This window comes from Petromyzon marinus, chromosome 20 (assembly GCF_048934315.1).
Source record: "Petromyzon marinus isolate PM22_M1 ecotype Great Lakes invasive population chromosome 20, UKy_Petmar_22M1.pri1.0, whole genome shotgun sequence".
Lineage (NCBI taxonomy): Eukaryota > Metazoa > Chordata > Hyperoartia > Petromyzontiformes > Petromyzontidae > Petromyzon > Petromyzon marinus.
Genome location: NC_133686.1, coordinates 14,397,226 through 14,422,806, shown reverse-complemented (window position 1 = coordinate 14,422,806; position 25,581 = coordinate 14,397,226). Strand labels below are relative to the sequence as shown.

The 25,581-nt window shown below is 47.0% G+C and overlaps 1 long non-coding RNA gene across 1 annotated transcript; it reads left to right on the top strand.

Moving 5' to 3' along the window:
- The first annotated feature begins 2,159 nt into the window (after positions 1-2,159).
- LOC142925393 (uncharacterized) lies at positions 2,160-9,674 on the top strand. Its single transcript, XR_012942380.1, has 3 exons — positions 2,160-2,308; positions 4,514-5,499; positions 8,243-9,674. It is a non-coding gene; the product is annotated as an uncharacterized LOC142925393 (long non-coding RNA).
- The last annotated feature ends 15,907 nt before the right edge of the window (positions 9,675-25,581 follow it).

Here is a 25,581-nt window from a genome sequence, read left to right as displayed (position 1 = left end):
GAGATAGGAGGAGAGTGCGTAGAGGAGGCGAGGGCTCCTATAATGATGACTTCAAGGCATGCTGGGAGACAAGTTCATGTGACCCACATAGCACAGGGAGCCATCGCTGTTGGAACCGCATGGGCAGGGAACGTGGCCTCCAACCCACCACCTGCACCAGCCTCACCACCACAAACCAACAACCACAACTAGAACTACAAATTCAACCACAAATGTAACCACAAATGTAACCACAGCCACAACCATACCCAACAACCATAACCACTATAACCACAACTATAACCAAAACCAACTACAATTATAACCACACCCACAACTATAACCACAATTATAACCATATCTATAACCACAACTCTAAGCACTAAAACCAGACACAACTAAAACCACAACCATGATATAACCACTACAACTATAACCGCATTTCCGGTTATCACAGGTGGCAACATATGGTGCGAAAGAAGTTCAACACACATACAACAACAAAAGACAAAGATTTATTCTATAGCCTATAACAGACTGTTGGGGCAAGTTCTGTTAGCGAGTACCTATGGAGACCCGCAGTGTGGAACACAAGCAGGTGGGTGGCCAGCACTACACCCGACCGTCTTTGTCTCCCGAGTGGCGATGTTTATTACACACCACAACAGGTACTCATTTCAGGCAGAGTCGACGTAGGGGAAGCCCTGGACTGGTTCAGATGATCGTCACTGGTGTTGGCCGTGATCGGGAATCGAACTTTCTCGGGTCCGTGGCGTGGCGTTCATCCGCTACTCTACCGCTCCCTACACATACAACAACCATGAAAGCCAACATAACCACCTTCACCACAACTATAACTACAAAAACATAACATAACCATCACAACTTGTACCACAATCACAATTATAACCACAACCCCAAGTATAACAACAACAATAACATAACCACAACTGTAACTATAACCATGAAAACCCCAACCTCCACGTACACAACTATAGCCACAAAAAATATACGCCCCACAACCGCAATTATTACCACAACCAAAAGCACCATAACAACCAACATAACCACCTACACCACAACTAAAACCTGAACCACCACTACAACCAGCGATACAACCACAACTATAACCACTGCCACCACATTCAAAACCACCACAACCAACATCACCTCAACCACCACAACCATAACAAGCAACATAACCACAACAACCACATTGATGCTGATACTCTAACACCACCTACACAACCACTTTATCAAGGCTCTATGTATCCGTGTGTCCATGTGTCTCCGTGTGTCTCCACATGTCCCTGTGGGTGGGTGAATAGATGGGTTAGTGGGTGAGTTGGTGAGTGGGCAAGTGAGTGGGTGGGTGTGTGGGCGATGGAATCGAACCTGCACCTCTGCAGTGCAAGTCCAGTGAGCTAACGACCCGCATGTGGTGGGGTAAAGTGTGGGTACGCCCACCTTGCTCCAAAACGTGGAGATCAGCGTGGAAGAGTAGACCAAATACCCTAATTAGCGGCGTCTAGTGGAGGCCTCCTCCGCCAGCACGCGATTCGCCTCCTTCACAATAAACCCTTCCTTGCAAAGATAAAAAAGTATATTTGACTGATCCCATCAGCCTCTCATCAGCAGCAATGGCTCAACTCGAGCGCCACTCTCGACCGCTTTCCACCTTCAGTGCCTCAGCAGCAGAGCCGGGCTCTGCTTGAACCGATGCCGTGAGCCCAGCAGCTGTTTAGAAGCCTACGGCTGTGGGCCGCCTTTGTCTCTCCTCCACCATTGCTGAGGTGTCCACACCATGCGAGGTTCTCACCTTCAGGCTGAGGCGACCCAGAGGAGGCCCAGGCAGCGAACCGCTTCAGAAGTTGGCGCCACGTTCACCGGCGGAAGCGGAAGTAGAGAGAGCAGCAGAAGCTGAGGTGTGGATCATAACTGTGTATTAGTGGTGGTGTGGTAGTGGTGGTGGTGTTAGTGGTGGTGGGGTTGTTAGTGGTAGTGGGGTTGTTATTGGTGGTGGGGTTGTTATTGGTGGTGGGGTTGTTATTGGTGGTGGCGTTGTTAGTGGTGGGGTTGTTGTTAGTAGTGCTCTGTTAAGGCTAAATACGCGGGAGCTTTATCTTTGGTGGTGCTGGTGGGGGAGGGGGCGTAGGGGGGGGAAAAGGTGCTGGGGGGGAGGGGCTCACAGGATATTGCGTCACTGAGGGCGTGATCACCGAGCCCCGCCCCCACTTGCTTCTGCCGATCTTTTTTTCTCACATGTGGCGGTAGAGAAGCACCGAGATGACAGAAGCAGCGACTCTCTGGAGGAAGTGAGGAACTGTAGGTGAGTGGTGATGTGAGTGGTGAGGACGTGTGTGTCTGTGTAGTGTACTGGCAGGAGGAGTGGTGGCGTTAGTGGTGTTACTGATAGTGGTGGTGTGTTCTGAGTGAGTCGTGACGATGTGAGTTCATGTCAGAATCAGAATATTTATACTGGAGTCAGATGAGCTATACAGCTCTTTCTCACAGATGTCCAGTGTTGTGGGTGAGTGGTAAAGATGTAACCTCGCGTTGATGTGAGTTTCTTATTAATGATGTGGGTCCGTGTTAATGATGTGGGTTTGTGATTTAAAGCTTTCGTGACTGCAGTAATTCATATTCTTAGTTCTTTCGGTAAAGTCACGTTGAAGGGAAACAATAAAATAATAAAATATATATAAAACAATAAAATTCTCACGACGTTTCGACCATAACACAAACGGTCGTCATCAGGTGTGTCTGTTTGCATAAATGTATTTATTTTTAAACGGTGTATTTATTTATTTATAAAAAAAAACGTTAGCACCACGCGCAGCGATTTAGCAGTTTATTTAGAAGGACGAGTCCATCTATGTTTTGAAAAGAGGAGGGGGGAGACGAAAAAATTATTGTATGCCGTCTGAAAGCCACTGTAAGCGTGAACAATCAATTAAGACCTGAAATGGTTTATCAAATCTTTCCAATGATTGCTAAGCCAGAATCCATCTTCTCGGTTGAATTTGTCTCTGTGCTTGTATGTGTGGATAGCCTCATGAACGAATTCTCATGGTAGCCAGATGGCTTACAAATAACCTCTGTCTTGGAAAAGTCAATGTCATGTGAGCCTACTGAATTATAACAATGATCTGCCACGGTCGAGGTGTTGGTCCTACCGTGTTTAAGGTCTGCTTTGTGTTCACGAATGCGGTCCGAGACATGGCGTTTGGTTTCTCCAATGTAACTACTACCACAGAGGCAACTTAGTTTGTAGATACCAGGGTATTGTATGTCCGGAATCACATCGTTTACAGACGGAACCAGATCACGGATTTTATGTAATGTGTTGAAATGGACCTGGATCTTGTGTTTATTCAAGATTTTGGAGATATTTTTTGTGATCCCCGCAATGTAGGGTAAAGTGATGGTTTTGAAAGGCTCCTCAAGAGGGTCCTTCTTCATGGTTTGAGTGATAGCTTTGCGGATTGTATAGTCGGAGTAACCATTAGCCTTAAGAGCTTGGTGTACGTGCTTGAGTTCACTGCCTATGTGTTCCTGGTCGGATATGCATTGGGCTCTATGATACAGAGTCTTGATGAGAGAATTCTTCTGTGATGGATGGTGATGGGAATCCGGTTTCAGATAAGCATCCGTATGGGTAGCTTTCCTGTAGACAGAGTGGCTCATTGAACCATCAGGTCTCTTTTTAATTAGGACATCCAAAAAAGGTAGCTTGCCATCTTTTTCGACTTCCATGGTAAATCTGATGGCTGGGTGTATGGAATTGATGTGGTCGAAGAATTGGTCTAGAGCAGGCCGGCCATGTGGTCAGATGACAAAAGTGTAATCCACGTACCTCTTCCATAAGGTTGGGCGCAGAGTGGCAGTCTGGATGGCGTCAGTCTCAAATTTCTCCATGAAAATGTTAGCTATAACCGGAGATAGGGGGGAGCCCATTGGGGTGCCCTCAGTTTGTTTGTAGAAAGTTCCATTCCAAGTGAAGGGCTATCCACATATACAAGCACAGAGACAATTTCAACCGAGAAGATGGAGTCTGGCTTAGCATTGGAAAGATTTGATAAACCATTTCAGGTCTTAATTGATTGTTCACGCTTACAGTGGCTTTCAGACAGCATACATTAAAATTTGTCGTCTCCCCCCTCCTCTTTTCAGAACATAGATGGACTAGTTCTTCTAAATAAACTGCCAAATCGCTGCGCGTGGCGCTAACGTTTTGTTATAAATAAATAAATACACCGTTTAAAAATAAATAAATTTATGCAAACCGACACACCTGATGACGACCGTTTGTGTTATTTTTATTGTTTTATATATATTTTATTATTTTATTGTTTCCCTTCAACGTGACTTTACCGAAAGAACTAAGAAGATGTGGGTTTGTGTTGATGATGTTGGTTCACGGTGAGGATGAGTCTGTGATGTGACGTGACTCGTGTTGTGACGTGGGAAGCAGTGCCGACGTGCACCCTCTACCCTGTGTGATCCTCGCCTTCGTCTCCCGCTCTCCACACAGAGACCCGGACCGTGCGAGAGACGCCGCGAATTATGTGCACTCTGCACTGTTCGGACCGTGTACCAGTCGGAGCGCGGGCGGTGTTGTTACAGTGAATGCCACGCTGCCCTCCAAGTTCGACTCCCGCTCACGGCCACCAACACTGCTGACGATTACCTCAACCACTCCTGGGCCTCCCCTTGTAGCCATAACGAGCAGCACCTACGAAGACCGGCACGGCACACGACACCAGTGTTGGTGGCCGTGAGCGGGACTCGAACCCCGGGTCGCTAGGTTCATAGCACAGCGCGCTAATTACTACACTACCGCACACACACACAGACACACACAAACACACAAATACACACACAGATACACAGACATACACACAAACACTCAGACACACACACAGACATACAGACACACACAGATGAGACACAACACACATCCGCCCTCGGGCCGTGACGTCACACCCGCTTCCACCCAGTGTGCCGCTAGAGCCACGCTGCAAGCTGCCTGCTGAGGAGCGCCTCTCTGCACGAAGCCTCCTGGAGCCTCTCCCGTAGCAGTCACCATGGAGGCTCACGGGCTGCGCAGTACTCCACGCACCCTCGTGACGCTGCTCGTGGCGAGCTCCGCGTTCCTCGCGTCTGTGCCCACGGAAGAGAAGAATTTCTCCCCTAACTGGCTGGTTAAGCTGGGGGGAGCCTGGAAAGTCCAACCGCCATAGCCCGGACAGCCTCTACCTCTCACCAAAGCGACCGTGGCCGTCCACATCAGCGACCGTCTCACAGGTCACGAAGCCGAGAGGGAGCCTCGAGTCGCTTCCTCTCCCAGCCATGGCATGGAGGTTCCCCAAGAAGGAGGAGAAGACGACGACCCAGCTCCTTCAGGGTGGACGACCTTCATGGAGATGCTGCACAGCGGGCCGGTGGCCATCGCCTACGAGGTGGCGAGCGCGGGGATCACCCTCCTCAGCCTCGGAGTGGCGGCTGAAGAATGCAGTGGTGAGTGCCGACTTCACGCTCACACAGGCCATCAGCGTGGCACCGTGACATACACCACATGCAGAGACACCACACGCAGAGATGCATCACGCGTACAGATTACTCGCGCAGATATAAGAATCTCACTCGCATACACCACACACACAAGTATATATCACATCCACGCACACATCCTAGACAAAGTCGCATATGTCATTTGGAACAAGCAAACACCTTGCTCAATTAAGTATACTTAAAAATTATCCACTGCAACTTTAAGGGTGTTTTTTGTTACTGGCAGCGTGGCATTTGGGACATGTGCTGGACTCAGCTGTCCTTGTGCGGCGTTGGTGAGTTGCGCTGGTGCGGACAGAACAATGTCCCCTAGCCAGTAGAGTCAGAACAATAATATTTATTAATGGTTGAGGAATCCGATGAGCTATAAAGCTCTTTTTCACAGATGTCCGGTAGGGGCTGGTAAGAACGTTACAACAACAAATACTACAAAAACATGATAATAGTGCAAAGTACAAGAAAGGTTAACAAATCACCCAAACAAACAAATAAAACTAAACCAGCCCCATCATACTCTTTGGTTCTTTCGGTAAAGTCACGTAGGTATAAAATAAAATAAATCACGATGTTTCGGGTGCAACACAAGCGTCCATCATCGGGTGGGGAAAGCATGGTCTGCTGCTGAGGCAGACTGATTTATTTGATTTTATACCTACGTGACTTTGCCGAAAGAACCAAAGAGTATGGATTCCTGCAGTCACGAAAGCTTCAAATCAAGAACACCCCCATCATACCAGTCAAAGCCCACTGAGGTACTAACTTATTTTTCAGATGGAACCTGGTCACAAATGAAAGCTCAACCTCGTTGTAAACCGCGCACGCACGTGAGCGCAAACCGCTACTGTAGGCGATTGCGCAGGCACGCGAGCGCTGGGCACCACCAAAAATAGTCGTGTAGGCACGCGCGTGCTGAACAATACTGCAAACGATCGTACAGGTACGGACACCAAGCACGCTCTACTCCCTTATTCGCCGCAAACAGCCGCGTGTGCGCGCAAACACAAAACACTCTCGCCCCTCCTCTTCACCCTCCAAAGGACCACACGAAACAGTTTATTCCCCTACCAGTTATTTTATTTACCGCAAGCAACCCGTTAAGCTACGCGTAATTGTGTGGGTCAGTGGATGTCAGCCTATTCCCCTTGGGATCCTAGACTGTATTTCCTCTGCCTATCGCTCTGCTTTCTACCCTCGATCAAATAGCCCAAACTTACCTCTCTCTCTTACTCATGTGTACTTCCACTCTGCTGCGCTGGAAGCTGTAGAAAAGCGATCAGTAGAGGGTTGAGCCTGGCTGCGCTGAAGTTCATCACGCGGACGTCTCGAACGGCTAACTCCCCTCCTGCGTGGACCGCGATGATCTTGAAGAAGAACTGCCTTGCTACCTGAATCCCCCTCCCTTTATCCCAACTACAACAAAGGAATTTCGCCGTTTCGCTCCCTTGGCCTCCCGTCCAATCAGGGGCTCGGATTTTCCCGCCCTTCGATACCCGGATCCCAACTCGGGTGATGTCGCCGCAGTGATCTCTCCGACGTCCGCTCTCTGTTCTCCCGCTACCAGTCCACTGACCCGTGCTTGTGTGTGTGTGGTTCCACTCGCGGTGGCTCGATGGCCCTTGCCGTGACCATGCAACTTTAATATTAGGTTCCGGCGCCGCAGTGCATGTCAGCTACAGGGGGAAGATCGCCCAATTTCCCGGCCGTAGGAAACCATGAAGATCGATCCCATTAGGGACTTCTGGAAAAAACCTATCGGCCGGGTGACCTCCCCTCCCGGCTCTACGTGGGGCGTGTGTGCGTTCGTGCGGGGGGGGGGGGGTGGCGAGGGTGCACCGCGTTGGCGTCGGCATCCCCCGGTGGCGGCTTCACGGCGGTGGGCACGGCCTCGGCAGAGCGGCTCTGCTGCGGCGGCCTCACGACTGTGCAGTGGGCAAAACGCGGACGTCTGAGAAGGCACCAGCCCCGGGAGAGTAGCGGGAAATCCGAGGCATCGGTGACGGCGTCGCGGCGGTGGGCACGGCTCCGCTGCGGCGGCACCACAGATGACGGTTCCCCAAGATGGAGAATACCCGTCTCCCTCAAGGTGGACGACCTTGATGAAGATGCTGCACAGTGGGCCGGTGGCCATCACTTACGACGTGGAGAGCGCGGGGATCACCATTACCAGCCTAAGAGTCTGGCTGAAGAATCCACTAATAAGAGAGAGAGTATGCTGGCTTCACTGTCACATAGAACATCAGCAGGACACCACAACAGAGACACCACACCCAGAGAGGCATCATGGATATAGATCACTCAGGCAAATGTCATAATCTCACATGCATAGATGACACAAATCAGAATCAGAATATTTATACTGGAAGAATCCGATGAGCTATTAAGCTATTTTTCACAGATGTCAGGAGAGGCAGGTTAGAACGTTACAACAACAAACAATAAAAAATCACACTCACATCCTCGACAAAGTCGCACACATTTATTACAAGCACACATTGTTCATGTTGTGGATTACAAATAGTTGTCCGATATTTGCCACTGAAAGGCAGGGACAACACTCGTGCTCAATCAATGGTGGTGGTGTGGCAGATGGCAAGTGAAAAAAAAATATTTGAGTGGAGTGACCAACAGGGGAAGAAGGAGACTGCAATCTCTTGCCTCTCATAATGATTTTGTTTCCGGTTTTAAACAGAAGTCATCGCAGCGCAGACGAGTTTACCGAAGCCGCTACATGAGAGGATCCATGTGGAAATTGGCTCGGAGCAAGTGCCACCCCATGAAAATCAAGAGGACCCTCAAGACTCAACTGGATGGCTGCTCCATGATGAATAGCTCACCAACACTTACCAGCGCACCCACCAACAGCACCACTCCTACCAACACCACCATTCCTACCAACACCACCATAACAAACCCCATCCCGAAAAACACCGCTATCTCGACTAACACCATCACACTTTCAAATACCACCACCTCTACCAATACTATCCTGACTAACACCACCACCCCTTCCACCCCTACAAACCCTACCAACAGCATTTTCTCCACCTTCACTACCACCCGGACCAACACCATCATCCCAGCTGAGCGTGAGTGGTGTCACCTCATGATAATGGCCCGCATCAATGCCCGCCGCACTAAAATAAGCTCAATTACCCCTACCAGCTCAATCACCAACTCCACCGCTCCTACCAACTCCGCCACTTTGACCAATCCCACGTTTACCAACATTACCTCCTCTACCCTCACTACCACCCCTACCCACATCACCCCAGCTGAGCATGTGTCCAGCCTCATGATCATGAGGGAAAAGAGATCACTCTTCATGGCTGGATGAATGCCTGCTCCACCACTCCTACCAACTCCACCACCTCTACCAACCACACACCTACTAACACTACCTCCTCTACTAACCCAACCCTGACCACCATCACTTCCTCTACCCTCACCACCACTCCTTCCCACATCATCACCCCAGCTGAGCGTGAGTCCCGCCTCGTGATCATGAGGGCAAAGAGACCACTCTTCATGGCCCGGATCAATGCCTGCTCCACCACTCCTACCAACTCCACCACCTTTAGAATCCGCACACCTACCAACACCACCACCCCTCCCAACACCGCTACCCTTACCAAACGCAACTACTCCGACGAACACCACCACTCCTACCAAAACCAACCCTACCAACGCCAACCCTACCAACACCAACCATACCAACACCATTATTCCTACCAACACCATTATTCCTACCAACACCACTCCCCCTACCAACACCAACCCTACCAACACCAATCCTACCAACACAATGACTCCTACCAACACGACCACCCCAACCGACACCATCACTCTTCCCAACAACAGCCCTATCAACGCTACCTATCCTACAATTGCCAACTCTATAAACACCTTTACCTCTACCAACACCACCACCACCACCACCACCCCAAATAAGAAATAATACAAAATAAATAACATTCCAACATCGCTGCACCCTTTCCATGTTCCCTCTTTTGTTTACGCGTCATCCATTAAAATAAGTTATTGTTATTTATTAAGAATAATAGTTACTAAGAATATTGTTTTGTATTAAGTGAAGTCATAATAAAGTTCGAAAAGCTGGTTAATGTAGATTCTTTGTCAGTCATTTCTAGATGATTGCCTCGCCTTGCCTACATTCACCTTGGTGACTCAATCACATGCTCAAGGACACGAGTGATATTTTCGGCTAACAGAAGGTGTGAACCTACCTTTACCACCAGCAGTTGGATGGACTGGTGAAGTTGTCTAAACAGAACCATTTATATGCCCGATGTTGATTGCTTCCAATGTGTATGCTTGTGACTGACAGATCTGTGGTGAGCAGAAGTGTAAAGGTTAGCGTGCTGCGCTACGAACCCGGCGACCCGAGTTAAATTTCCACTCATGGCCAACACCAGTGATGATTATCTAAATCGTTACTAGGCCTCCCCTAGGTCGACTCAGTCTCAAATTAGTGCCTGGTGCTCATTTAGCTTAGGCTACCTCACATGCCATGTCAGCCTTCATAAGGCGCTCGCTAACAGCGCTTGCCACAACAGTCTTAAGTCTTTACGGAGGATCTTTGTCTTTGACTGACACATCTGTGGGCTAGAGTGTAGCTTGATTTAGTGTTCATGTGAGGGATGTGCTTTGCCTGCCGCCGCCACTGCGTCTCCGCTCATGTGTGTTTAGCCGTGTCAGTGACGCGCCACGATGTCACTGCTGCTGCTGCTGTCACTGCCACGACCCAGTCGGTGTAGGGTGCTCTGGGACGAACTAAAAAAGTGGCACGAGGATTATTGCTCCTACTTCAGCAGATCAAAAACGGTTCTCATGGAGTTATCAAAATGCACCTGAAACCACTGCTGAGCATCTCAATCACATATGTGAAATGTCACCAGTGGTGTCCGTTGCCCCTGCTGTGAGTGGCGGAGATGTCCGTGAATGGTGATGTCCCTGAGTGGCGGTGGAGTCTTTGTACAACGCGGCTGCTGTATTCGTGATGAAATAACCTGAGACGAGCATGCTTGGTGGAGCTCAACAGAAGGTGGTGAGGCAGAGGTGTGAACTGAAAGTTCGAGCTTAAGGCGTGAGCTCAAGGTGTAAGCTCGAGGTATAAACTGATGTGAGCTGGAGATGCGATCTGGAGGGGAGCACGCGGTGTCCTCATGCTCACAAGCGTCGTGTTGCGGGAGGTGGCCCGAACTAAACTATTTTTATTTACCAAGTAAGGCCCACTGGTCCATGTAGCTCTTTTTCAGACGCGACCTGGTCACAAGGGAGCAGCGGCACTCTGCGCTGTCTTCGCGGAGGGGGTCCAAGGGGCGTTGGGGGGGGCTCTGGGGTGCGGTCACCGCATCGCGCCGCTTTTAGATGCGCTTCTGCGGCCATCTGGACCGCTCTTCCTTCCGATATTTGGAAGCCATTGGAGCTCTGCACTTTTAAATGTCTTTGACAACTCATTTTCTTAGAACCGCTTTTTGTGCTTAGTTTGTTGTCCTTCCCCAGCACCTTCGATTAGCGCGGTTGGCTACGTACGGTGCGATAGAAGTTCAACATACATACATGTTCTATGTTAGTGCTGTATTTTGTGCATTGGTGTTGCAGCCAGCCAGAAACCGGCGCGACCAACAATATCCCCAAGCTCTGTGGTCCTACATTGGGATTATTTGTCGATACCGCGTTGGCAGTGGTGCACAAATAACACAAATTACTGAACTCATTCGTTAATACAACGGCTGCCTTAAGAGGAAAATATATCATGGGCGATGTTTCAGGCAATGGGCCCCACTGCATGACATGTTTGCCCAGCTCCATTCAAGAGCGAGTATACATGTGAGGGGAGAGAACCAACGCGTGTGAAGGGGAAACATTCAATCTCCGATAGCTGGAAATGTCTCCGCTTGCTGCGCTGCCCAGACCCTGGCTAGGCCAGGAGATGGCGACCTCAGCGACCACGGGGAAGGAGTTTCACCAAATCTGTGTGGCGATCCACATGTGCACACACACGTGCACGCACACACACATAGACTTACACACTCACACACACAGACTCACTCACAGACAGACTCACTCACAGACTCACTCAACAACAACCGCCATTCGCCACTAAGTAGGGCGGCGACGTCACCACGACGCTTGTGCCAGGCCATGTGCACCTTGAGGCCACGTGAAGTGTCGAACGCCCGCTGGCAGGAGGTCACGGGGCAGACCCAGGTGCCACGGGTCGACTGAGATGACTGGCTGATGCACCACCTGTGCCCCCTACTGTGCCAACCTGCTGTGCCTTAGTCACCCGGCGCTCCGCTCGTTGTTGTGAGCGTCGCTCCTCCGCCCTCCGTTGTTGGAGGGCGACTGCCTCCAACTGCCCAGTAGTGTTCTTCACGAGCCTCCTCCACAGAGGCCGATCTTGACAGCGCTGGTACCAGTCATCGGCAAGTCCACTCAGCTCCACGTCCTCCTGTACCACATCACTCCATCTCTTCTCTAGCCCATGCCGTGCCCGTTTAGCCCCCTCGATCCGACCGAACAAAAGCTGTTTCGGCATGTGGTGGCTGGGCATGCGGGCTACATGACCCAGCCAACACAGCCTTGCCTGCCAGAGGAGCTCACCGATGGGACCTTGCCCAGATCTTTCGAGGATTTATGAGCTCCTCACACAATCCAGCCTGGTTAAACCCAGGATGGATCGTAGGCAGGCCAGCTTAAATGTTTCCAACCTGCGAAGATGCTCCATTAGGGGGGTCCACGTTTCGCAAGTGTAGAGAAGGAAGGGAATGACCGTGGCCGAGAAGACCTGAAGCTTAATGCGAAGTGACAGACCAGGTAGCTTCCACACAGCGTTACGCAACCGATGAAAAGATATTGCCGCTCACACACTCACTCACACACTCACACAGACACACACACAGACTGACACAAAGATCCCCCGTATATCCTGAACAGACTTTTGGGGCAAGTGCTGTTAGCGAGCAGCTATGCATGGCACACGAGGGGGTGTGCAGCCAGCACCACGCCCGGCCGCCTTTTTCTCCCTAGTGGCGATGTTTACACACAGCACCGCGCTAACCGCTGCACCACCGCTCCCCCGCTGTTACAGTACAGCACTGTCCCCAGGTAAGATGGCCGCCCGCCTCCACGTGACTCGGCGCGCGCACTCGGCACGTGGTGTCATCACAACGTGGTGTCACCCAAAGCGCGGTCTCGCACCATCCCTGCTCACGGAGTCGCTGCCGCATTGGTCTCTGGGCCTCTCGTGTCCAGCGTCTGTCGGTCTCTTGTGACTCTGTGTGCGAGTCGCTGGCTATCTGTAAGGGTCTCTTCTGGGTCTTTGTGCGGGTCTCTGGGTCTCTGTGTGAGGGTCTGGGTCTCTGTGTGAGGGTCTCTGGGCCTGGTGCAAGGAACAAGAAAATGGAGCCTGCCAATGTCCCCCTCTCCTTCACGTGGCGTGGCAATGCAGCCGCTCCCCGCTCGTGTGGGCCCGTGCAGTTGCACCGCCTGCACACGCGGTAGTAGACGCGGTAGCCACTGGTGGTGTACCGCGTGCTCATAATTTTCCGTACTGTATCGTCATTTCCTGAACAGGAACATAAAGATAATTGTCTATAGCACACAATACAGGTTTATAGCACATAATACAGTTTTTTTGGTACAATTTTATGTGATCTAACCCAAAAAAACGTGTATTATGGATAATATTTGTCGCGAAAGCCTGCGTGTTAAACTGTTTAGTCATGCGCTTGTGTTTTAGTGTTGCCCTTGCTCCCAACACTCCGATTAGCACAGTTGGCTACGTTGAAAGAAGTTGAACACGCTACAAGTTATTTTACTTTCTACATCCGTTAATGGAGCAGATCACAGCAAAAATAACAACTAAAGTCCCGAGTAAGGCAATGTGTTATATTCTGTTTTGTCCATGATGATAGTGGCATTGCCCTTGTCGGCTGAGAGGACGACAATATCATCCCTCTTTTTTAATTGAGAACTACTCAACGATGGCAGCTATACAAAAATAAAAAGAGATCCCACCAACAGCCTGGTCACCAAAACGAACAAAATAATCTCTGATTCAACAGCATTAATTGATGAGCTCAAACAGTTCTCGTTGAAACCCTCTGCTGCCAGACCACCAAGATTATATGGCCTTCCAAAGATACACAAAGAAGATACACCCCTTTGTCCCATCGTCTCTACTATCAACTCCCCCACCTACAAACTGGCACGTTTTCTTGCTGATATACTGCGACCTTTCACTGGAAAAACCACCTCTGCGGTATTAAATTCTACTCACCTGGTATCGACAATCAAAGGCATTTCCCTGTCCCCAGACGACCTGCTTGTCAGTTTTGATGTGGTGTCCTTGTTCACCAAAGTCCCGGTACCTGACACCATCGCTATCATTGAAGACCTGGTTCATCAAGGACTGCATACTGGTGTACCCCCCTTGCTGAGACATTGCTCAACCAACACATACTTCACCTGGAATGGAACTTTCTACAAACAAACTGAGGGCACCCCAATGGGCTCCCCCCTATCTCCGGTTGTAGCCAACGTATTCATAGAAAAATTTGAAACTGACCCCATCCAGACTGCCACTCTATGCCCGACCTTATGGAAGAGGTACGTTGATGACACCTTTGTCATCTGGCCACATGGCCAGCCTGCTCTAGACCAATTCCGCGACCACATCAATTCCATACACCCAGCCATCAGATTTACCATGGAGGTCGAAAAAGATGGCAAACTACCCTTTTTGGATGTCTTAATTAAAAGGAGACATGATGGTTCAATGAGCCACTCTGTCTACAGGAAAGCTACCCATACAGATGCTTACTTGAAACCGGATTCCCACCACCATCCATCCCAGAAGAACTCTCTCATCAAGACTCTATACCATAGCGCCCAATGCATTTCCGACCAGGAACACATTACCAGTGAACTCAAGCACGTACACCAGGCTCTCAGGGCTAATGGTTACTCCGACTACACAATCCGCAAAGCCATCACTCCAGTCATGAAGAAGGATCCTCTTGTGGAGCCACTCAAAACCATCACCTTACCCTACATTGCAGGGGTCACTAAAAAGATCTCCAAAATCCTGAATAAACACAAGATCCAGGTCCGATTCAACACAGTACATAAAATCCGTGATCTGGTTCCATCTGTAAAATATGCTGTTCCAGACATACAGTACCTGGGCGTTTACAAACTAAAGTGCCTCTGTGGTAGTAGCTACATTGGAGAAACCAAACCACATATCTCGGACCGCATCCGCGAACATAAAGCAGACTTGAAACACGGTAGAACGAACTCCTCTGCCGTGGCAGATCACTGTTATAATTCATTGGGCTCACATGACATTGACTTCTCCAAGACGGAGGTTCTTTGCAAACCAACCGGCTACCATGAGAGATTCGTTCATGAGGCCATTCACATATACAAGCACAGAGACAATTTCAACCGAGAAGATGGATTCTGGCTTAGTAACCATTGGAAAGATGTTTTAAACCATTTCTGTTCTTAATTAATTGTATTTTACGATGACCTTCAGACCGCAGCTCTTTCGCCAGCATTGACTCTTAATACCTCTCACACCACGGTAAATGGTATGGTTTACAACATGGAGTATAATAGCACCTCGCAGCTGTCTCTCTCCCCCTCCTCTGTTCCGACCATGGATGAACTCGTCTGTCTGAACGGGGCCCGTAGCTATCCGTGTTGCTAAAGTTGAGGGTAAGAATCCACCCATTTTTTCGCCATATAGCATTGTGATATATAACGACTTATTGTTTGTAGCTTAGCTGATTGGAGAATATAGAGTTTATTGATAACATTAAGGTAATTTATATTTTAGTTTTTTATTGGTTCACTATATAGTACTGTGAATAGCTCAGATGTGTAGGCCTTGACTTCAACATAGCCATTTCTGTGACCAGTCACTAGCTAATCACTCAGTTATTTCAATGCTAAATTCGCCTAGTTATTTCAAGGATAAATTCTCCTGTTTGATTTGTACTAAGTGCCTCAGTGAATGTGTATGCTCTGACTTTAACATAGCTATTTCTGTGACCAGTTACAAGCTAATCACTCAGCTATTTCAATGCTAAATTCTATGCTAATTCCTTTGTCAAGGGGTGCCTCTGCAGATGTGTATGCTTTAACTTAGCTATTTCAATGCTAAATTCTATGCTAATTCCTTTGTCAAGGGGTGCCTCTGCGGATGTGTATGCTTTAACTTTTAACATAGCCATTTCTGTGACCAGTCACAAGCTAATCACTCAGCCATTTCAATGCTAAATTATATGATAATTCCTTTGTCAAGGCGCTTTGTTTCCTCTCACACAGCTTAAAGGTCGTGATCTGAACGTGGCTTTTTCACTCCAGTGCTGTCCTACCAGACAGTCTCGTCCCTTCACCTGATGAAGGCCGCTTGTGTTGTGGCCGAAACGTCGTGAGAATATTATTGTGTTATTTTATTTTATAAATGTATTATTTTATTCTCATTCTACGTGACTTTACCAAAAGAACCAAAGAAGATGAATCATTGCAGTCACGAAAGCTTTAAATCGGACTCGTCCTTCTAAATAAACTGCCAAATCGCTGCGCGTGGCGCTAACGTTTTTAATAAATAAATACACCGTTTAAAAATAAATAAATTTATGCAAACCGACACACCTGATGACGACCGTTTGTGTTATGGTCGAAACGTCGTGAGAATTTTTATTGTTTTATATGTATTTTATTGTTTCCCTTCAACGTGACTTTACCGAAAGAACTAAGAATATGAATTACTGCAGTCACGAAAGCTTTAAATCACAAACCCACATCATTAACACGGACCCACATCATTAATAAGAAACTCACATCAAGACGAGGTTACATCTTTACCACTCACCCACAACACTGGACATCTGTGAGAAAGAGCTGTATAGCTCATCTGACTCCAGTATAAATATTCTAATTCTGACATGAACTCACATCATCACGACTCACTCACAACACCTGATATGGTTTATCAAATCTTTCCAATGCTAAGCCAGAATCCATCTTCTCGGTTGAAATTGTCTCTGTGCTTGTATATGTGGATAGCCCTTCACTTGGAATGGAACTTTCTACAAACAAACTGAGGGCATCCCAATGGGCTCCCCCCTATCTCCGGTTATAGCTAACATTTTCATTGAGAAATTTGAGACTGACGCCATCCAGACTGCCACTCTGCGCCCAACCTTATGGAAGAGGTACGTGGATGACACTTTTGTCATCTGACCACATGGCCGGCCTGCTCTAGACCAATTCTTCGACCACATCAATTCCATACACCCAGCCATCAGATTTACCATGGAAGTCGAAAAAGATGGCAAGCTACCTTTTTTGGATGTCCTAATTAAAAAGAGACCTGATGGTTCAATGAGCCACTCTGTCTACAGGAAAGCTACCCATACAGATGCTTACTTGAAACCGGATTCCCACCACCATCCATCCCAGAAGAACTCTCTCATCAAGACTCTATACCATAGCGCCCAATGCATTTCCGACCAGGAACACATTACCAGTGAACTCAAGCACGTACACCAGGCTCTCAGGGCTAATGGTTACTCCGACTACACAATCCGCAAAGCCATCACTCCAGTCATGAAGAAGGATCCTCTTGTGGAGCCACTCAAAACCATCACCTTACCCTACATTGCAGGGGTCACTAAAAAGATCTCCAAAATCCTGAATAAACACAAGATCCAGGTCCGATTCAACACAGTACATAAAATCCGTGATCTGGTTCCATCTGTAAAATATGCTGTTCCAGACATACAGTACCTGGGCGTTTACAAACTAAAGTGCCTCTGTGGTAGTAGCTACATTGGAGAAACCAAACCACATATCTCGGACCGCATCCGCGAACATAAAGCAGACTTGAAACACGGTAGAACGAACTCCTCTGCCGTGGCAGATCACTGTTATAATTCATTGGGCTCACATGACATTGACTTCTCCAAGACGGAGGTTCTTTGCAAACCAACCGGCTACCATGAGAGATTCGTTCATGAGGCCATTCACATATACAAGCACAGAGACAATTTCAACCGAGAAGATGGATTCTGGCTTAGTAACCATTGGAAAGATGTTTTAAACCATTTCTGTTCTTAATTAATTGTATTTTACGATGACCTTCAGACCGCAGCTCTTTCGCCAGCATTGACTCTTAATACCTCTCACACCACGGTAAATGGTATGGTTTACAACATGGAGTATAATAGCACCTCGCAGCTGTCTCTCTCCCCCTCCTCTGTTCCGACCATGGATGAACTCGTCTGTCTGAACGGGGCCCGTAGCTATCCGTGTTGCTAAAGTTGAGGGTAAGAATCCACCCATTTTTTCGCCATATAGCATTGTGATATATAACGACTTATTGTTTGTAGCTTAGCTGATTGGAGAATATAGAGTTTATTGATAACATTAAGGTAATTTATATTTTAGTTTTTTATTGGTTCACTATATAGTACTGTGAATAGCTCAGATGTGTAGGCCTTGACTTCAACATAGCCATTTCTGTGACCAGTCACTAGCTAATCACTCAGTTATTTCAATGCTAAATTCGCCTAGTTATTTCAAGGATAAATTCTCCTGTTTGATTTGTACTAAGTGCCTCAGTGAATGTGTATGCTCTGACTTTAACATAGCTATTTCTGTGACCAGTTACAAGCTAATCACTCAGCTATTTCAATGCTAAATTCTATGCTAATTCCTTTGTCAAGGGGTGCCTCTGCGGATGTGTATGCTTTAACTTAGCTATTTCAATGCTAAATTCTATGCTAATTCCTTTGTCAAGGGGTGCCTCTGCGGATGTGTATGCTTTAACTTTTAACATAGCCATTTCTGTGACCAGTCACAAGCTAATCACTCAGCCATTTCAATGCTAAATTATATGATAATTCCTTTGTCAAGGCGCTTTGTTTCCTCTCACACAGCTTAAAGGTCGTGATCTGAACGTGGCTTTTTCACTCCAGTGCTGTCCTACCAGACAGTCTCGTCCCTTCACCTGATGAAGGCCGCTTGTGTTGTGGCCGAAACGTCGTGAGAATATTATTGTGTTATTTTATTTTATAAATGTATTATTTTATTCTCATTCTACGTGACTTTACCGAAAGAACCAAAGAAGATGAATCATTGCAGTCACGAAAGCTTTAAATCGGACTCGTCCTTCTAAATAAACTGCCAAATCGCTGCGCGTGGCGCTAACGTTTTTAATAAATAAATACACCGTTTAAAAATAAATAAATTTATGCAAACCGACACACCTGATGACGACCGTTTGTGTTATGGTCGAAACGTCGTGAGAATTTTCATTGTTTTATATGTATTTTATTGTTTCCCTTCAACGTGACTTTACCGAAAGAACTAAGAATATGAATTACTGCAGTCACGAAAGCTTTAAATCACAAACCCACATCATTAACACGGACCCACATCATTAATAAGAAACTCACATCAAGACGAGGTTACATCTTTACCACTCACCCACAACACTGGACATCTGTGAGAAAGAGCTGTATAGCTCATCTGACTCCAGTATAAATATTCTAATTCTGACATGAACTCACATCATCACGACTCACTCACAACACCTGATATGGTTTATCAAATCTTTCCAATGCTAAGCCAGAATCCATCTTCTCGGTTGAAATTGTCTCTGTGCTTGTATATGTGGATAGCCCTTCACTTGGAATGGAACGTTCTACAAACAAACTGAGGGCATCCCAATGGGCTCCCCCCTATCTCCGGTTATAGCTAACATTTTCATTGAGAAATTTGAGACTGACGCCATCCAGACTGCCACTCTATGCCCGACCTTATGGAAGAGGTACGTTGATGACACTTTTGTCATCTGACCACATGGCCGGCCTGCTCTAGACCAATTCTTCGACCACATCAATTCCATACACCCAGCCATCAGATTTACCATGGAAGTCGAAAAAGATGGCAAGCTACCTTTTTTGGATGTCCTAATTAAAAAGAGACCTGATGGTTCAATGAGCCACTCTGTCTACAGGAAAGCTACCCATACAGATGCTTACTTGAAACCGGATTCCCACCACCATCCATCCCAGAAGAACTCTCTCATCAAGACTCTATACCATAGCGCCCAATGCATTTCCGACCAGGAACACATTACCAGTGAACTCAAGCACGTACACCAGGCTCTCAGGGCTAATGGTTACTCCGACTACACAATCCGCAAAGCCATCACTCCAGTCATGAAGAAGGATCCTCTTGTGGAGCCACTCAAAACCATCACCTTACCCTACATTGCAGGGGTCACTAAAAAGATCTCCAAAATCCTGAATAAACACAAGATCCAGGTCCGATTCAACACAGTACATAAAATCCGTGATCTGGTTCCATCTGTAAAATATGCTGTTCCAGACATACAGTACCTGGGCGTTTACAAACTAAAGTGCCTCTGTGGTAGTAGCTACATTGGAGAAACCAAACCACATATCTCGGACCGCATCCGCGAACATAAAGCAGACTTGAAACACGGTAGAACGAACTCCTCTGCCGTGGCAGATCACTGTTATAATTCATTGGGCTCACATGACATTGACTTCTCCAAGACGGAGGTTCTTTGCAAACCAACCGGCTACCATGAGAGATTCGTTCATGAGGCCATTCACATATACAAGCACAGAGACAATTTCAACCGAGAAGATGGATTCTGGCTTAGTAACCATTGGAAAGATGTTTTAAACCATTTCTGTTCTTAATTAATTGTATTTTACGATGACCTTCAGACCGCAGCTCTTTCGCCAGCATTGACTCTTAATACCTCTCACACCACGGTAAATGGTATGGTTTACAACATGGGGTATAATAGCACCTCGCAGCTGTCTCTCTCCCCCTCCTCTGTTCCGACCATGGATGAACTCGTCTGTCTGAACGGGGCCCGTAGCTATCCGTGTTGCTAAAGTTGAGGGTAAGAATCCACCCATTTTTTCGCCATATAGCATTGTGATATATAACGACTTATTGTTTGTAGCTTAGCTGATTGGAGAATATAGAGTTTATTGATAACATTAAGGTAATTTATATTTTAGTTTTTTATTGGTTCACTATATAGTACTGTGAATAGCTCAGATGTGTAGGCCTTGACTTCAACATAGCCATTTCTGTGACCAGTCACTAGCTAATCACTCAGTTATTTCAATGCTAAATTCGCCTAGTTATTTCAAGGATAAATTCTCCTGTTTGATTTGTACTAAGTGCCTCAGTGAATGTGTATGCTCTGACTTTAACATAGCTATTTCTGTGACCAGTTACAAGCTAATCACTCAGCTATTTCAATGCTAAATTCTATGCTAATTCCTTTGTCAAGGGGTGCCTCTGCGGATGTGTATGCTTTAACTTAGCTATTTCAATGCTAAATTCTATGCTAATTCCTTTGTCAAGGGGTGCCTCTGCGGATGTGTATGCTTTAACTTTTAACATAGCCATTTCTGTGACCAGTCACAAGCTAATCACTCAGCCATTTCAATGCTAAATTATATGATAATTCCTTTGTCAAGGCGCTTTGTTTCCTCTCACACAGCTTAAAGGTCGTGATCTGAACGTGGCTTTTTCACTCCAGTGCTGTCCTACCAGACAGTCTCGTCCCTTCACCTGATGAAGGCCGCTTGTGTTGTGGCCGAAACGTCGTGAGAATATTATTGTGTTATTTTATTTTATAAATGTATTATTTTATTCTCATTCTACGTGACTTTACCGAAAGAACCAAAGAAGATGAATCATTGCAGTCACGAAAGCTTTAAATCGGACTCGTCCTTCTAAATAAACTGCCAAATCGCTGCGTGTGGCGCTAACGTTTTTAATAAATAAATACACCGTTTAAAAATAAATAAATTTATGCAAACCGACACACCTGATGACGACCGTTTGTGTTATGGTCGAAACGTCGTGAGAATTTTTATTGTTTTATATGTATTTTATTGTTTCCCTTCAACGTGACTTTACCGAAAGAACTAAGAATATGAATTACTGCAGTCACGAAAGCTTTAAATCACAAACCCACATCATTAACACGGACCCACATCATTAATAAGAAACTCACATCAAGACGAGGTTACATCTTTACCACTCACCCACAACACTGGACATCTGTGAGAAAGAGCTGTATAGCTCATCTGACTCCAGTATAAATATTCTAATTCTGACATGAACTCACATCATCACGACTCACTCACAACACCTGATATGGTTTATCAAATCTTTCCAATGCTAAGCCAGAATCCATCTTCTCGGTTGAAATTGTCTCTGTGCTTGTATATGTGGATAGCCCTTCACTTGGAATGGAACTTTCTACAAACAAACTGAGGGCATCCCAATGGGCTCCCCCCTATCTCCGGTTATAGCTAACATTTTCATTGAGAAATTTGAGACTGACGCCATCCAGACTGCCACTCTGCGCCCAACCTTATGGAAGAGGTACGTGGATGACACTTTTGTCATCTGACCACATGGCCGGCCTGCTCTAGACCAATTCTTCGACCACATCAATTCCATACACCCAGCCATCAGATTTACCATGGAAGTCGAAAAAGATGGCAAGCTACCTTTTTTGGATGTCCTAATTAAAAAGAGACCTGATGGTTCACTGAGCCACTCTGTCTACAGGAAAGCTACCCATACGGATGCTTATCTGAAACCGGATTCCCACCACCATCCATCACAGAAGAATTCTCTCATCAAGACTGTATCATAGAGCCCAATGCATATCCGACCAGGAACACATAGGCAGTGAACTCAAGCACGTACACCAAGCTCTTAAGGCTAATGGTTACTCCGACTATACAATCCGCAAAGCTATCACTCAAACCATGAAGAAGGACCCTCTTGAGGAGCCTTTCAAAACCATCACTTTACCCTACATTGCGGGGATCACAAAAAAGATCTCCAAAATCTTGAATAAACACAAGATCCAGGTCCATTTCAACACATTACATGAAATCCGTGATCTGGTTACGTCTGTAAACGATGTGATTCCGGACATACAATACCCTAGTGTCTACAAACTAAGTTGCTTCTGTGGTAGTAGTTACATTGGAGAAACCAAACGCCATGACTCGGACCGCATTCGTGAACACAAAGCAGACCTTAATCACGGTAGGACCAACACCTCGGCCGTGGCAGATCATTGTTATAATTCAGTAGGCTCACATGACATTGACTTTTCCAAGACAGAGGTTATTTGTAAGCCATCTGGCTACCATGAGAGATTCGTTCATGAGGCTATCCACATATACAAGCACAGAGACAATTTCAACCGAGAAGATGGATTCTGACTAAGCAATCATTGGAAAGATTTGATAAACCATTTCAGGTCTTAATTGATTGTTCACGCTTACAGTGGCGTTCAGACAGCATACATTAAATTTTTCGTCTCCCCCCTCCTCTTTTCAGAACATAGATGGACTCGTCCTTCTAAATAAACTGCCAAATCGCTACGCGTGGCGCTAACGTTTTTTATAAATAAATAAATACACCGTTTAAAAATAAATAAATTTATGCAAACCAAACACACCTGATGACGACCGTTTGTGTTATGGTCGAAACGTCGTGAGAATTTTTATTGTTTTATATATATTTTATTATTTTATTGTTTCCCTTCAACGTGACTTTACCGAAAGAACTAAGAATATGAATTACTGCAGTCACGAAAGCTTTAAATCACAAACCCACATCATTAACACGGACCCACATCATTAATAAGAAACTCACATCAACACGAGGTTACATCTTTACCACTCACCCACAACATTGGACATCTGTGAGAAAGAGCTGTATAGCTCCTCTGACTCCAGTATAAATATTCTGATTCTGACATGAACTCACATCGTCACGGCACACTCACAACACACCACCATCACTATCAGTAACACCACTAACGCCACCACTCCTCCTGCCAGTACACTACACAAACAGACACACGTCCTCACCACTCACATCACCACTCACCTACAGTTCCTCACTTCCTCCAAAGAGTCGCTGCTTCTGTCGTCTCGGTGCTTCTCTCCCGCCACATGTGAGAAAAAAGATCGGCAGAAGCAAGTGGGGTGGGGGCATCGGTGATCACGCCCTCAGTGACGCAATATCCTGTGAGCCCCGCACCTTCCCCCCCCTACGCCCCCTCCCCCACAAACACCACCAAAAACAAAGCTCCCGCGTATTTAGCCTTAACAGAGCACTACTAACAACAACCCCACCACTAACAACGCCACCACCAATAACAACCCCACCACCAATAACAACGCCACTACCACTAACAACCCCACCACCACTAACACCACCACCACTACCACGCCACCACTACCACGCCACCACTACCACGCCACCACCACCACGCCACCACTAATACACAGTTCTGATCCACACCTCAGCTGCTCCCCACACGCGATGCTTCTGCTGCTCTCTCTACTTCCGCTTCCGCCGGTGAACGTGGCGCCAACTTCTGAAGCGGTTCGCTGCCTGGGCCTCCTCTGGGTCGCCTCAGCCTGAAGGTGAGAACCTCGCATGGTGTGGACACCTCAGCAGTGGTGGAGGAGAGACAAAGGCGGCCCACAGCCGTAGGCTTCTAAACAGCTGCTGGGCTCACGGCATCGGTTCAAGCAGAGCCCGGCTCTGCTGCTGAGGCTCTGAAGGTGGAAAGCGGTCCAGAGTGGCGCTCGAGTTGAGCCATTGCTGCTGATGAGAGGCTGATGGGATCAGTCAAATATACTTTTTTATCTTTGCAAGGAAGGGTTTATTGTGAAGGAGGCGAATCGCGTGCTGGCGGAGGAGGCCTCCACTAGACGCCGCTAATTAGGGTATTTGTTCTACTCTTCCACGCTGATCTCCACGTTTTGGAGCAAGGTGGGCGTACCCACACTTTACCCCACCACATGCGGGTCGTTAGCTCACTGGACTTGCACTGCAGAGGTGCAGGTTCGATTCCATCGCCCACACACCCACCCACTCACTTGCCCACTCACCAACTCACCCACTAACCCATCTATTCACCCACCCACAGGGACATGTGGAGACACACGGAGACACATGGACACACGGATACATAGAGCCTTGATAAAGTGGTTGTGTAGGTGGTGTTAGAGTATCAGCATCAATGTGGTTGTTGTGGTTATGTTGCTTGTTATGGTTGTGGTGGTTGAGGTGATGTTGGTTGTGGTGGTTTTGAATGTGGTGGCAGTGGTTATAGTTGTGGTTGTATCACTGGTTGTAGTGGTGGTTCAGGTTTTAGTTGTGGTGTAGGTGGTTATGTTGGTTGTTATGGTGCTTTTGGTTGTGGTAATAATTGCGGTTGTGGGGGGTATATTTTTTGTGGCTATAGTTGTGTACGTGGAGGTTGGGGTTTTCATGGTTATAGTTACAGTTGTGGTTATGTTATTGTTGTTGTTATACTTGGGGTTGTGGTTATAATTGTGATTGTGGTACAAGTTGTGATGGTTATGTTATGTTTTTGTGGTTATAGTTGTGGTGAAGGTGGGTATGTTGGCTTTCATGGTTGTTGTATTTGTAGGGAGCGGTAGAGTAGCGGTTGAACGCCACGCCACGGACCCGAGAAAGTTCGATTCCCGCTCACGGCCAACACCAGTGACGATCATCTGAACCAGTCCAGGGCTTCCCCTACGTCGACTCTGCCTGAAATGAGTACCTGTTGTGGTGTGTAATAAACATCGCCACTCGGGAGACAAAGACGGTCGGGTGTAGTGCTGGCCACCCACCTGCTTGTGTTCCACACTGCGGGTCTCCATAGGTACTCGCTAACAGAACTTGCCCCAACAGTCTGTTATAGGCTATAGAATAAATCTTTGTCTTTTGTTGTTGTATGTGTGTTGAACTTCTTTCGCACCATATGTTGCCACCTGTGATAACCGGAAATGCGGTTATAGTTGTAGTGGTTATATCATGGTTGTGGTTTTAGTTGTGTCTGGTTTTAGTGCTTAGAGTTGTGGTTATAGATATGGTTAT